The sequence below is a fragment of the Oratosquilla oratoria genome, chromosome 26 (assembly GCF_046742065.1).
Source record: "Oratosquilla oratoria isolate Oo_2021 chromosome 26, ASM4674206v1, whole genome shotgun sequence".
NCBI lineage: Eukaryota > Metazoa > Arthropoda > Malacostraca > Stomatopoda > Squillidae > Oratosquilla > Oratosquilla oratoria.
Genome location: NC_134802.1, coordinates 11,427,473 through 11,439,840, shown reverse-complemented (window position 1 = coordinate 11,439,840; position 12,368 = coordinate 11,427,473). Strand labels below are relative to the sequence as shown.

The following is a 12,368-nucleotide window of genomic DNA, read 5'->3' as shown; positions in this document are numbered from 1 at the left end:
CCCTTACTCTCTCCTCTTAAAATATGTACATCCTTAACTCTTCCTACCATAGTCCATTAACGCTCTATCTGCCACCCTTCCATCCACCACCCTCTCCCATGTGTACTTATGCTTGACTTTCTTCCTAAACACTGTATTTGTTATCATCAACTCTCTTTCGAGACACATCTCCACCATCAATACTCCACTACGATTTTTACCTAGAACTCCATACTTTCCAATCACTCCATCTATTGGTTTGTTTTCTACCCTAGCTTTAAGGTCTCCCAATACAACTACATTGACATTTCTCCCTAATCCCTCTGTGCACTCATTTAAATCTACCCAAAAAAGCCTCCCTTTCCTCTACGCTCTTCTCATTACTCGGCCCATACGCACTTACAAACCCACATCTCCCTTTCCAGCTTAACCTGCATCCACATCAACCTTGAAGAAACCTCTTTCCACTCCACTATGCGCTTACCTATCTCTTCACTTACTAGTATAGCCATCCCTTCTCTCTCTCGTCCCCTCTTCACTCCTGAGAACCTCCCAACTACACTCCCAAACTCACAGTTGCCCTTTCCTTTCATTTAAGTTTCACTCAAAGCCAGCACATCCATCTTTCTTCTGACAAACATACTGCCTACCTCTTCCCTTTTACTCTCTTCTGTATTTTTTTTTCTAGGAATGTCCCCTGCAGGGCTTCAGGTAGCAGGATTCCTAGTCCTAACCCCCGTCCCGTTTTTTGTCGCCTTTTGCGACTCTAGTGGAAAGACTTGATGGCAGCATTCTAACCCCTACAACAGTATAGGCGAAACAAGGAAATAAATATTCATAGAAATGGTACAGAACAGTAACAAGGGGTGGGGGGACAGCATAACGGAGGGACAGTCGGCATTATAATAAAAGTGTCATCATTTCTCTATGAACAGAGTCTTCCCTTATCACAGACAAAATGATGTGTGGCTCTTGGTCCGTAGGGGCGCCCCATATTGACCCTAAACTATCAAATGCATGCTATTTTGCCACAATAACATGCAGCCAATACTCTAGACGGGTGTAAGTGTGCATAAAAGAAGAAGAGGAAAGAAACGGTCGACTGTCCCCTCATGATAAAAAAAAGTCCTGTCAAATAAAGGGACGGAAAGCTTTCACAACTTTCTCATCAGCATGAAAGTCCATTAAAGGATCTCTCCTTCTCCAAAGGTCATTTAAATAAAAGAAAATCCCCCAGATGTTTTATTGTTCTTCTAACAAATACATCTTTTATCATAATGACTTTTGTCGATCTCCAAAGAACCTGACTCCCCCTCCCTCACTCCTCTCTCTTTCTAGATTGATCAAGTGATCGCGGCTACTTAATGTTGCGTGAAGTCGATGTCATGCTGGGATTTAAATTATATTTTTAATTACGTAAGACCGGGTTCGATATCCCATGACTACTGGTGACTAGCCTTTGTCCTGATTCCCCTAAGTTTTTAGTAAAGAAGGCAAAGGTGACACTCTGACCAAATGGAAGTGCTGGTGTCGGTCACAGTGAAGCGTCTGTTGACGAAAACTCACATTGCCACATCCTGTACTGAGATCATCACACACCCTCTATCCGCTCCTCGGTAAGAACCCGATGAACACTTTCCGCGGGATCTTCCAAAATGAGAGGACGATCCCTTCTCCCCCCCCCCAACGCCCCCTCATCAGTCATAGCCTCATAAGCATTGAGAGAACACCGACAACATCCACCTAACCTTTCTCGTGCAGCCCACTGGAACATACAACCTATATCCATAATCATATCCCACCAACTTTATCACCAACGCAGACGATACTACGCTGGGATTGTCGTGGACTCATCCCAAACTGGGAAAATCTACGTATCTCTCTCTAGCGGTTCAAACTGAAATGCGTCTGCCTATAAGAAACACTGCTGGACCCATTCATTTCCCTATATGTGAATTATATCTCTTACCTGATCCTTCCTTTTCCTACTCACACCAATCGAGGAAGAACAGCAATTCTGGAACGCTCTGGTATTGCACACATACCCATGTCACATTTCAAGCCACTACAGTGAAAGTCTCTGTATCGTCTACTTACTATTTCTTCTCCCTCCCCCTCTATAACCCACAGCTTCAAAGCCCGTTGCTGGAAATACTATTTAATCTTCTTGCACAGTTAACTTTCTCTTATCTCCTACTACGTGACTTTAACATCGGCATTCCATTTGGAGACACAAATCCACAACCCCACCAGACATTTATATCCTTTATCTACTTTCAACCTTTTCAACACATATATTCGCCTTGAGTATGTGATCGACCGACTCATGCCTGAAGTAACACAATAACAATGTTAATAGATTTATTCAAAAGGCAATGATGGCATACATATATGGTTTGATCAGCCCATCGACAGTAAAGGGCGAGCGAAAGTGCAAATTTCTCATGACCTGACGAGACCATTTGTCTGAGGAAAAGTCCTTCACAACTCAAAATCTCATCCGTTCCACTGCACCGATCCGCAAAAATTATTCCACCATTATCAAAGGAACCCTCAATCGCACTATATTGAAGACGGTACTATTGCTACATCTTCAACCAATACCATATAACTAAAGTTAATTTTATGTAATTTTCTATGCATTTTCGGGAGATAATAACTTCTTTTATCACCGTTTACTAAAATTGACGTCTTTGTTTTCCATTTCACATTTTTTTTAGTTCATTTGAGTGTTTTGATACCTCATATGTCCTGCAAATGAACAATAACCAAAATATGACTGACTTTTGACACCAGTCCCAGTAGCGGGAAGGGCTATAAAGTCAGGGGAAATGTAGAATAAAAAAGTGAATAGTTAAGGAAAAATAAGTGAATAGAAGCCTAACCTAATCTAAACCAACAACAGTAATCTATCCTAACCCCACTGTGATGTCGGTCGTGTTAGAAGTGAGGTTTCAAAATTAAATATCCCCTTGTGATTGTCTAACTGATATTTTTTTCTATTAAAAATCACAGCATACTCTGTATTGGTGATGTTCTTCTTTAGACTTTCTATTCTTCTGGACAAAAACAAAATGGAAGAATATTCTTGTCTACACTTTACGATGGGAAGGAGCGTCAATAATAAAATCCCCTTTTTCGTTTGGGTAGTTGGAACTAAAGGCGTTTTCACCACTACTCTCTATAGAAAACCCACTAACTCTGGAAGATGCCTAAACGGTTCTAGTGAATGTCCCTCTAAATATAAGATGAGCGTAATACGTGCCTATGTCACTTGAGCTTTTAAAATTTGTTCTAGTTGGCAACTTCTACACCAAGAACTTATTAAGAGTCAAGCAAATGTTAACTAACAACGGCTTTGCAATGAGGGACATTGATAAATAAATTAAAAATGATATGGAGAAAGCAAACACAAAGGATAAATAATTAGAGAGCAATAAAAATAATATAAACATTTATTACCAGAATACAATGTCATCAGCGTGTAAAAAAAAAGATGAAAAAGTTTTAAAAGACATCATCCATGAAAACTGTAAGCCCAAAAACCAAGAGGACAAAATAAACTTTATAATTTATTTCCGTAATCCAAGAACATCATCGCTGGTGATAAACAATATGGCAGCTACCACGGATAAACTTAAGAAAGATAATGTGGTATATAAATACTCATGTAATTTATACAAAAACGGTGTGCTTTGCCATACCACACAAACATTAACACGGAGGCTCACATGCAAAATGGCGCAATAAAATCCCACAATACCAGCATTACACGGGACCAATTAAATAAAAGCACTTCAATTTTGGTTAAGAAAGTAATAGGAAAAACTGAAATGTTTACAGGCTGTTTTTATTAGAAACCATATGCCAATAATTAATATTTAACAAAATATGTGCGGTACTTTAGGACTCTTCGGAGCATCCCGTGTCACCTAGAGAACATGACTGATGTAACCATTGACCTCTCCTTAATGTCTTCATTTTTGTATTTATAATATTATAAGGAATTTATTCAATAGAATTACCAGAAGATGCCTAATGTGTTTGCGAAACGTCGTTATTGTTAGTTTTTATTTCCAAACATGGACCCGTTCGGAAATATCATATTTTCTCTCCCTGCAGAAGAGAAACAGAAGAATAGAAAGTCTAAAGAAGAAAATCACCAATGCAGAGTATGCTGTGATTTTTAATGGAAAATGTATCGATGAAAACCTGCACCCTAAATTTACTAATATATATATATATATATATATATATATATATATATATATATATATATATATATATATATATACAGGCATATCTCGTAATGATATAACAAATCCACTGGGTATGGTAGGACTTCCCACTAATGACGGTTTCAAAATGAAATCTCGCCCTGGGAATGGCGGGAATCACGGGAATACAAAATATATATAAAAAAAAATCACATGCTCAAAAATTACAGGTAGCCTGTACGCTGCAACAAACCAACTGCGTGGGTAATATTGCCAGCGAAGCGGCAACAGGGTAAATAGGTTCACATATACCTTGAGACACGTCCTTCGGCTGTCATATTATAATAAATTATGTTTGTTAGATACAACGGGAAGGCGTTCGTTTCGAACACAAGAACAACGTGAAAATATTTGTTGTACACATATCAAATATGTGTCAGCGACACATTTCGCCAGTTTCAGTGGTGCCGTGTATGCCAGGAATAACTTTCTTTGCTTCGAAGTTTCCATGATCAGTTAATTGAGGCGTATCAGGCAGAATCGTTTTCGCAGAGCTGCGCAACGTACGACGACACTTGATCCACCTCCGCACCTTTCCCGCCACCGCCATCGAAACATCGGAGCATGGCAAACTCGAAGGTTCTGGCCTGTTACTTATCAAGGTTTAACGTTAAATATTCGATATCTGGAAAATAGTTACGTGTTGTTCTTTATACAGGATGTGCAGTGATCCTTAGGAAACCTTCTGGTTTGTACTCGGCCCGGATTCAAGGTAAGGATAACTACTATATCCATGTGTTCGTAAAATTTTCACTCGAACTCTCTGGGCCCATAGTAGCACAACAGGCGGGGGGAAGGTGGTGTAATCCATGGTCTCTCTTGTTTTTAACAAATGCATTGCCTTGACAGTTGATAATAGACTTAAGAGTCATGGCTTACGATAATAAACTCTTCATTTTCAACGTTGCTAGAGAAGTAACAATGCGAATAATTGGTGAAAAGGTGCCGAGAACAGTGACTGCCCTCTGAGGCTGGTGAGCCAGCAGCGAGTTTAGAAGGCATCCAGACGTTGGCGCCTTGGTGGGTGGATGGGTGGGTTTCTGCATTGCCTGAATGTTGCTGCCGGAAAGGAAACCCAAAGTGTCATACATTTAGATTGCATGATTGTATATTTTGAAATGGTAATATGTAGGAATGTGATAAATTCGGATTTAATGTGCCCGGCATCGTTGTGGAGGAGTGTATTTTTCCCGCCTAATTTCCAACTGACGACGTAGTTCCCTAATTTGAATCTAGGAAGAGCTGTTTTAATCAATAACTAGCTCGAGCTGAGATAGTGTCGATATGGAAAGGCGGTTCTAGCATATATTAGTGTTTTCAAGGTTATCCTCAGATTTTCATAGAAAAACCAACTGTAATTCGTGTTTAGCTGCTTACACGATTCAGTTAGATATCTGTCAGTGCAGATGAAGTGTGATCATAACAAGTATGAACATACTACTCAGGGTAAATGATATATGAACAACAACTACAGTATACAACAACTACACTATCCCTGCTTCCAAATACCCATACAAACAATTGGCCCACATACCCACAAACACCAAAATCACGCCAACGCAAGGCGTCACTGGCCCATTTTGAAGTTGGGGATGGCTGTGCGGTGTGTCACACAATATTTATAAATCGGTTTGTACAAGGTTTGGGGTCTCTTTCAAGAGAATAGATGTCAACCATAAGAACAACGGGTGATCCCAGACCATGGTGGTAAATCACACACCAGCATACACCAACCAACATGCATCATCACCCTTCCAACTACACATATCGGCATCCATCCACCAAAACACACACACACACACACACACACACACACACACACACACACACACACACACACACACACACACACACACACACACACACACACACACACACACACACACACTCTCTCTCTCTCTCTCTCTCTCTCTCTCTCTCTCTCTCTCTCTCTCTCTCACGAGTCGAACCCGTGATCCAAAGACCAATGGTGAATCACACGACTCAATGGCGCAGTGGTTAGAGTTCCCGGATACCACTACGGTAGCCCGGGTTCGAATCCCGGCCTGGGCTGAAATGATTTCAGTATCGCTGCGCTATTATTTATTATTTATTAATTAATTAATTTATTTATATATTTATTTATTTTCTTAATTAGGAATGTGCCCCTTTGGGGTTACAGAGAGAAGGATGCTTAGTCCCATCCCCGTCCTATTTTTTGTCGCCTCGTACAACTCAAGTGGGAACTTGGTGGCAGCATTCTTTTCCCCCCACCAGGCGAAAAAAGGAAATGAATATTCAGAGAAATGATACAGGGGTGGGGGGGGGACAGCATAACGGAGGGACAGTAGCAGTATAATAAAAGTATAATTATTTCTCTGAACAGAGATTTCCTCTATCACAGACAAAATGATGTGTGACTCTGGTCCGTAGGGGCGCCCCATATAGACCTTAAAGTATCAGCTGCATGCTACTTAGCCGCAATATTGTACAGCTATTACCCCCTAGGGGATTTCTCCCCGTTTTCTCCTTTTCTATATGAGGGGACTGAGAGGGGGGCTCCCGATTTAATGAAGCGGTCTTGCTGTGGATGTGCTGTGTCTTGCGACACTGCTTCTGACCCAGGGCAGTGGACAAGAGGCAGGGATGACCCGTCATCCAGGAGATGCCAAGATAAGAGGGAGGGAAGAGGGTGGGGAGTGGAGTATGTTGGGGATACAATGGGTAGAGTGTTTTTATGTCTTTTTTTTTTTTTTTTGCTACCTCCCTTGTAAGGAGGGCTTTGGTATATGTATGTATCGCTTCGCTGCGAGTCGTTACTCCAACTCTCTTGGGCGGGGAGTTGGGTGTGCGTGTGTGTGTGTGTGTAAGGTCACAGCATTACCCATAGATCGGTCATATATGAGCTCTGAGCTCTCTTCCGGGAGGGAAATAGCTGTCGATTACGAGTCCAACACGTGATCCAAGACCATGGTGAATCACACACACGCGCGCGCGCGCACACGCACACACACACACATACACACACACACACACACACACACACACGCATACACACGCGCGCGCACACACACACACATTAACACACACACACACGCACACACACGCACACACACACACACACACACACACTCACACACACACACACACACACACACACACACACACACACACACACACACACACACACACACACAAAGGCACCTCTTTCTCTTCATTCTTAGAATGATGGTAGGTTCAGTACATTTAATCTCTTCGTTTTATTTGCAAGACTGGAAACCAGTTCTGGTTACTATTTGTATTTTAAAATTAGTATGAATGAGAGAACACAATGATAATTGGTTATCAGCCTTGTAGATAAAATGTGTGATGAGAGAAGGACGTCAATCTGTTTCAGATTTTTTTTTTCCTAATTGAGCTAGGAATCTGATTTTTTTTCCGGAAGTTTTGTTCATCATTGTAGTCATTCTGATAAAGTGCAAAAATAATCAATATTCAAGCAGCTAGTAGTACCCAGCTGTTTGGGCTTATGCTTTGGCATTTTTTAAAGGAAGGGTTGGGCATACTAAACGTGAAGTTCGGTGGTTATTTTTTGCTCTACTGGTATATTTACCCAGCTGATTTTTTAAACTGTTTATAACATAAACCCTTCTAGAAATTCTAATATTCATAATAAACGATATTCAGAATGTAGGACAGTATGTCAGCTTTCAAATGAAAATAGAATCATGCAAATAGGCCATAAATTGTGAGAGTATATATTTAAATGATATAGACCATGGACTAAATCTACTGTTTCCAAATTTGCTGATGATACAAAACTATGCGGAATGGCAAATGATCACTTAAACCAATTAGATATTCAAGAAGATTTAGATAAATTACAGCAATGGTCTGAAAAGTGGCTAATGAAATTTAACATAAGTAAATGCAAGGTAATGCACATAGGTAAAAATAACAGTACGATTACAAGTTATTTGGAAATTCGTTAACAAAAGTGAATAGTGAAAAGGATCTCGGCGTGATTATCAGTAACGATCTAAAATCATCCAAACAGTGTATTTCAGCCTCTGAGAAAGCAAGTAAGATTCTAGGACTGATTGCGCGATCTTTTGACTTCAAAAGTCCATCACTCATTAACAAGCTATATAAATCGTTAATTCGTCCATATTTGGAATATGCTGTTTCCGTATGGTCACCGAATCTCATTAAGATTGACAGACTGGAAAAAGTACAACGGCCAGCCACAAAACTGATTCCAAATATAAAAAAATAAATCATTCGATAATCGACTAAAACATATGAATATTTTTTCCCTAAAAAGGGTAGACTCAGAGGTGACTTGATACAGGTCTTTAAGATTGTAAAGGGAATTAACAACATCAAAAGTGACAAAATTTTCACACTGAATGAGAATCAAATAAGAAACAATGGTCTCAAACTGTCCGGAAATAGATTCAATTTGGAAGTAGGTAGAAACAACTTCACCAACCGTGTAATTAATGAATGGAATAAACTTCCTGCAGAGGCAGTGCAATGTAGTTCAGTTCGAAGCTTTAAGAATCATTTAGATAAACACCTAAGCAAGATACTGTAATGATTATAATTTATTTTATATTATTTGTTTTTGTTTTGTTTCATTTGTCTATTTGATTTTCATTTATTATTAGTTATATGTTAATTTATTATTATTTACTATTTACCTGTTTGTTTATCATTTAACCATACCTATGCATTTATTTATTTATTTTATTTGTTATTTACATTATTATAGTTTTTATTTATTCATTTATTATTATTATGATTTTTTTTTCGCATCCGACATAGATATGGACCAAAGAGTCTCCTGTCGGCATGCTCCGCCTTTGTAATCCTTTGAGTAGTAGTACTTTGAATGACATTACCTTAGGAGAAAAAAAGAAAAAAAAAAGGCTTCAAAGTTTACTTTGAGGTTTTTACATTCTAGACATCAATGTAATGGGTGTAATTGGTGGTGGAGATTTGTAACCCTTTACCGATACAGAGACCTCACTTCTGGGGTTATCTGGAAATTGTATCTGACACTAGCAAGGACTTTATTCTCCCAGTGACAGGCATCTTCCTTGTTCAGGTACTGCTCCTAGCCAAGATCATCAGCAGCCTAGAAGTCTCCTGCATCATACTAGGTCTCAGGGTCCTTCAACTGTAATCTCTTTTTCCTGGGTTTTGATGGACCTACTTGTTCTCGTTCTTCACCCATCTTCTTCAGATAGCGAAGTACTCTGGCGTTCGCAATACCAAGTTCTGTACCCAATATTTTTATTGAGTACAGCCTGGGCAATAGCAAAGTCCAAAGTAACCTTGCCCTGGGTCTTGAGTTTTGGGCTTCCAGATTCGTGAGTGAATAGACTCGTTAGGGTTCTGGGTCTTGCCCTGCGAACATCTTCCTAGGAGGCTTTCTTCTGTCAGTCTTAAGGGCCATATCTATTTCAACATTGATTCTGACCTTCATATTGTTGTGGGAGGGATAGGCTTCAGTGTTGGTGCTTTACCTCCATGAAATGAACGTGTTTCCTTTGCTGCTACCTCTGCTTCTTTCTTTTTTCTGTTTTTCCTTTTCTCTCTTGTCTTGTGTAGCTGTAGGTAATATCACTGGTGTGAGCAGGGGTGTAGCAGTAACAGTTGATGATGGGCCGGGAGTGACAGCATTAGCTCTCTCCTCTTCACGCTTCCTCTCTTCCTTATGACTAGTTTTCTCCCCTCTCTATTGCAGCCCTCGTCTGTTTTGATGGTCTAGGCATTTCGAACATTTGGTGCACAGAAAATGTCAACATAGCCAGTTGGACCACATGTGGGCTCACGTTGTACCAGGAACCGATGCTCTCTCCCTCGTCCCCCCCCCCTCTCTCTCACACACACATAGCAGAGTTACTGTGAAATACATTATCTAAAAGGACAAAATGAAAAAGAGAGCAAAGCCGTAGTCAAAATATTAACAAGCTAGACATGTGTAGTAATGTGTTCCAGTGCCAGAGTTGCAAGCATGCGATATATTTATATATTAAAACTACAAGTGAATTAAAAACTAATGAGGGAGAGGAAGAAAGTACTCCAACAGTGAGTTCTTTTCCTGTATATTACAATTAAGTTGGTACACACACACACACACACACACACACACACACACACACACACACACACACACACACACACACACACACACACACATTTACGGGACACCACGAGCATAGCTCCCCTTCCCGTAAAATACAACTAGGTAAATACACACACCAGAAGCTCCACCACCAGCACCACAGGTAGTTCAGGAGTCTGAGGAGGAGGAAGAAGAAGAAGAGGAAACAGAAGAGGAGAGGATAAAGAGATTGAAACGAGAAGAAAGGAAAGCCATGCAAAAGCTTAGCCACAAGGAAAGAAAGAAACTTAAAAAAGAAAAGGAATATGCAGAGCATATGGAGGCAATGCTCAAGAAAGGTGGCCATGGGTCTTCATCTATTGATGAAAACTTTACTGTGTCCCAGAAAGAAAAATCTGCAAAGCAGCAAGACCAGCTTGAAAATGCAGTAGACATTAAGATTGAAAACTTCAGTATTTCTGCAAAAGGTTAAGCATTGTTCAGCAATGCTTCCCTACTTATTGCACAAGGGCGCAGATATGGATTGGTAGGCCCCGATGGGCATGGAAAGACCACCCTACTCCCTCACATCCAGAATCGTGCTCTTAATATTCCCCCAAACATAGATTTGCTCTACTGTGAACAGGAAGTGGTTGCTGATGACACCGCAGCCATCGATGTTGTCCTGCAGGCAGACAAGAAACGAGCAGAGCTCATCAATGAGAGGGATGAATTAGAAGCTAACATGAAGGAGAAGAACAAGACTGTAGATATGGATCGTTTACAAGAAGTTTATGAAGAACTGAAAGCCATACATACATATACCAAAGGCTTTTTCCCCCTACATGGGGGGTAGCCAAAAAGAAAAAGGCATAGAAACCACTCCCACCCATTCCATTTCCTATATATTCCACTCCCCTCCTCCCTCCTTCTTATCTTGGCACCTCCTGGATGACGGGTCATCCCTGCATCCTGTCCACTGCCCTGGGTCAAGAGCAGTGTCGCAAGATACAGCACATCCACAGCAAGGCCGCTTCATAAATTCGGCGACCCCCCCTCTCCGTCCCCTCATGTAGAAAAGGAGAAGACGGGGAGAAATCCCTTCGGGCTGCGTCAATTTATTTTACTCGTATATACTTCCTCACCCCCCATCCCCCACCCACTCCCCCTCATGCATCACAGCCTCATCTATACACAACCCTTCTCCATTCACCCCTATCTTCTGTCCTCTCCCGTCCTTCCTCCACAGACATTCCTCTCTTTTGTAAAGCCCCTTTCACCCCATCCATCCATCTCATCCTAGGACGCCTCCTCATATTCACTCCTTCCACCTCTGCCTTCCACACTTCTTTTACTAATCTTTCTTCACTCATTCTTTCCATGTGTCCAAACCATCCTAATACCCTTTCATCAACCCTATCTCCCATTTCCCTTTCCACCCCAGTTCTCCTTCTCACCTCCTCATTTCTCACTCTATCTAGCCTAGTAACCCCTATCATACTTCTCAGACATTTCATCTCAAACACATTCAAACTCCTTCTCTCTTCCTCTCTCATGTTCCATGTTTCTGCCCCGTACAATGCTGTTGGCACAATCACTCCTTCATATAACCTTCTCTTAGCATCCATTCCCAGATGTCTATTTCTCAGTACACTTATCAATCCACCAAGGCATTTACTCGCTTCTCTCAATCTACATTCTACCTCCACCCCCTTTTCCCTTTTCTGCCACATTCGTACCCAAGTGTCTAAAACTATCCACTTCCTTCAGTCTTTCACCCTTAATGCTCACCTCCAGCCTACTGTCACTCTCTCCCCTTGTACATCTCATCACCTTACTTTTACCCATATTAATCTTCAGCTTCCTTCTTTCACACACCTTCTCAAACTCTGTCACTAACTTCCTCAATCACTCCTCTGATCCTGCTACAAGCGCAGTGTCGTCAGCAAACAACAACTGGCTCACCTCCCACTTTTCTCCATTTTCTTTAATCATCTCCAACCCTTGACCCACTACCCTAG

The 12,368-nt window shown here is 40.9% G+C and overlaps 1 pseudogene; it reads left to right on the top strand.

Annotated features, from left to right (window-relative positions):
• Nucleotides 1–6,242: 6,242 nt before the first annotated feature.
• Nucleotides 6,243–12,368, top strand: part of LOC143039264 (ATP-binding cassette sub-family F member 1-like) — a 7,508-nt pseudogene continuing 1,382 nt past the window's right edge.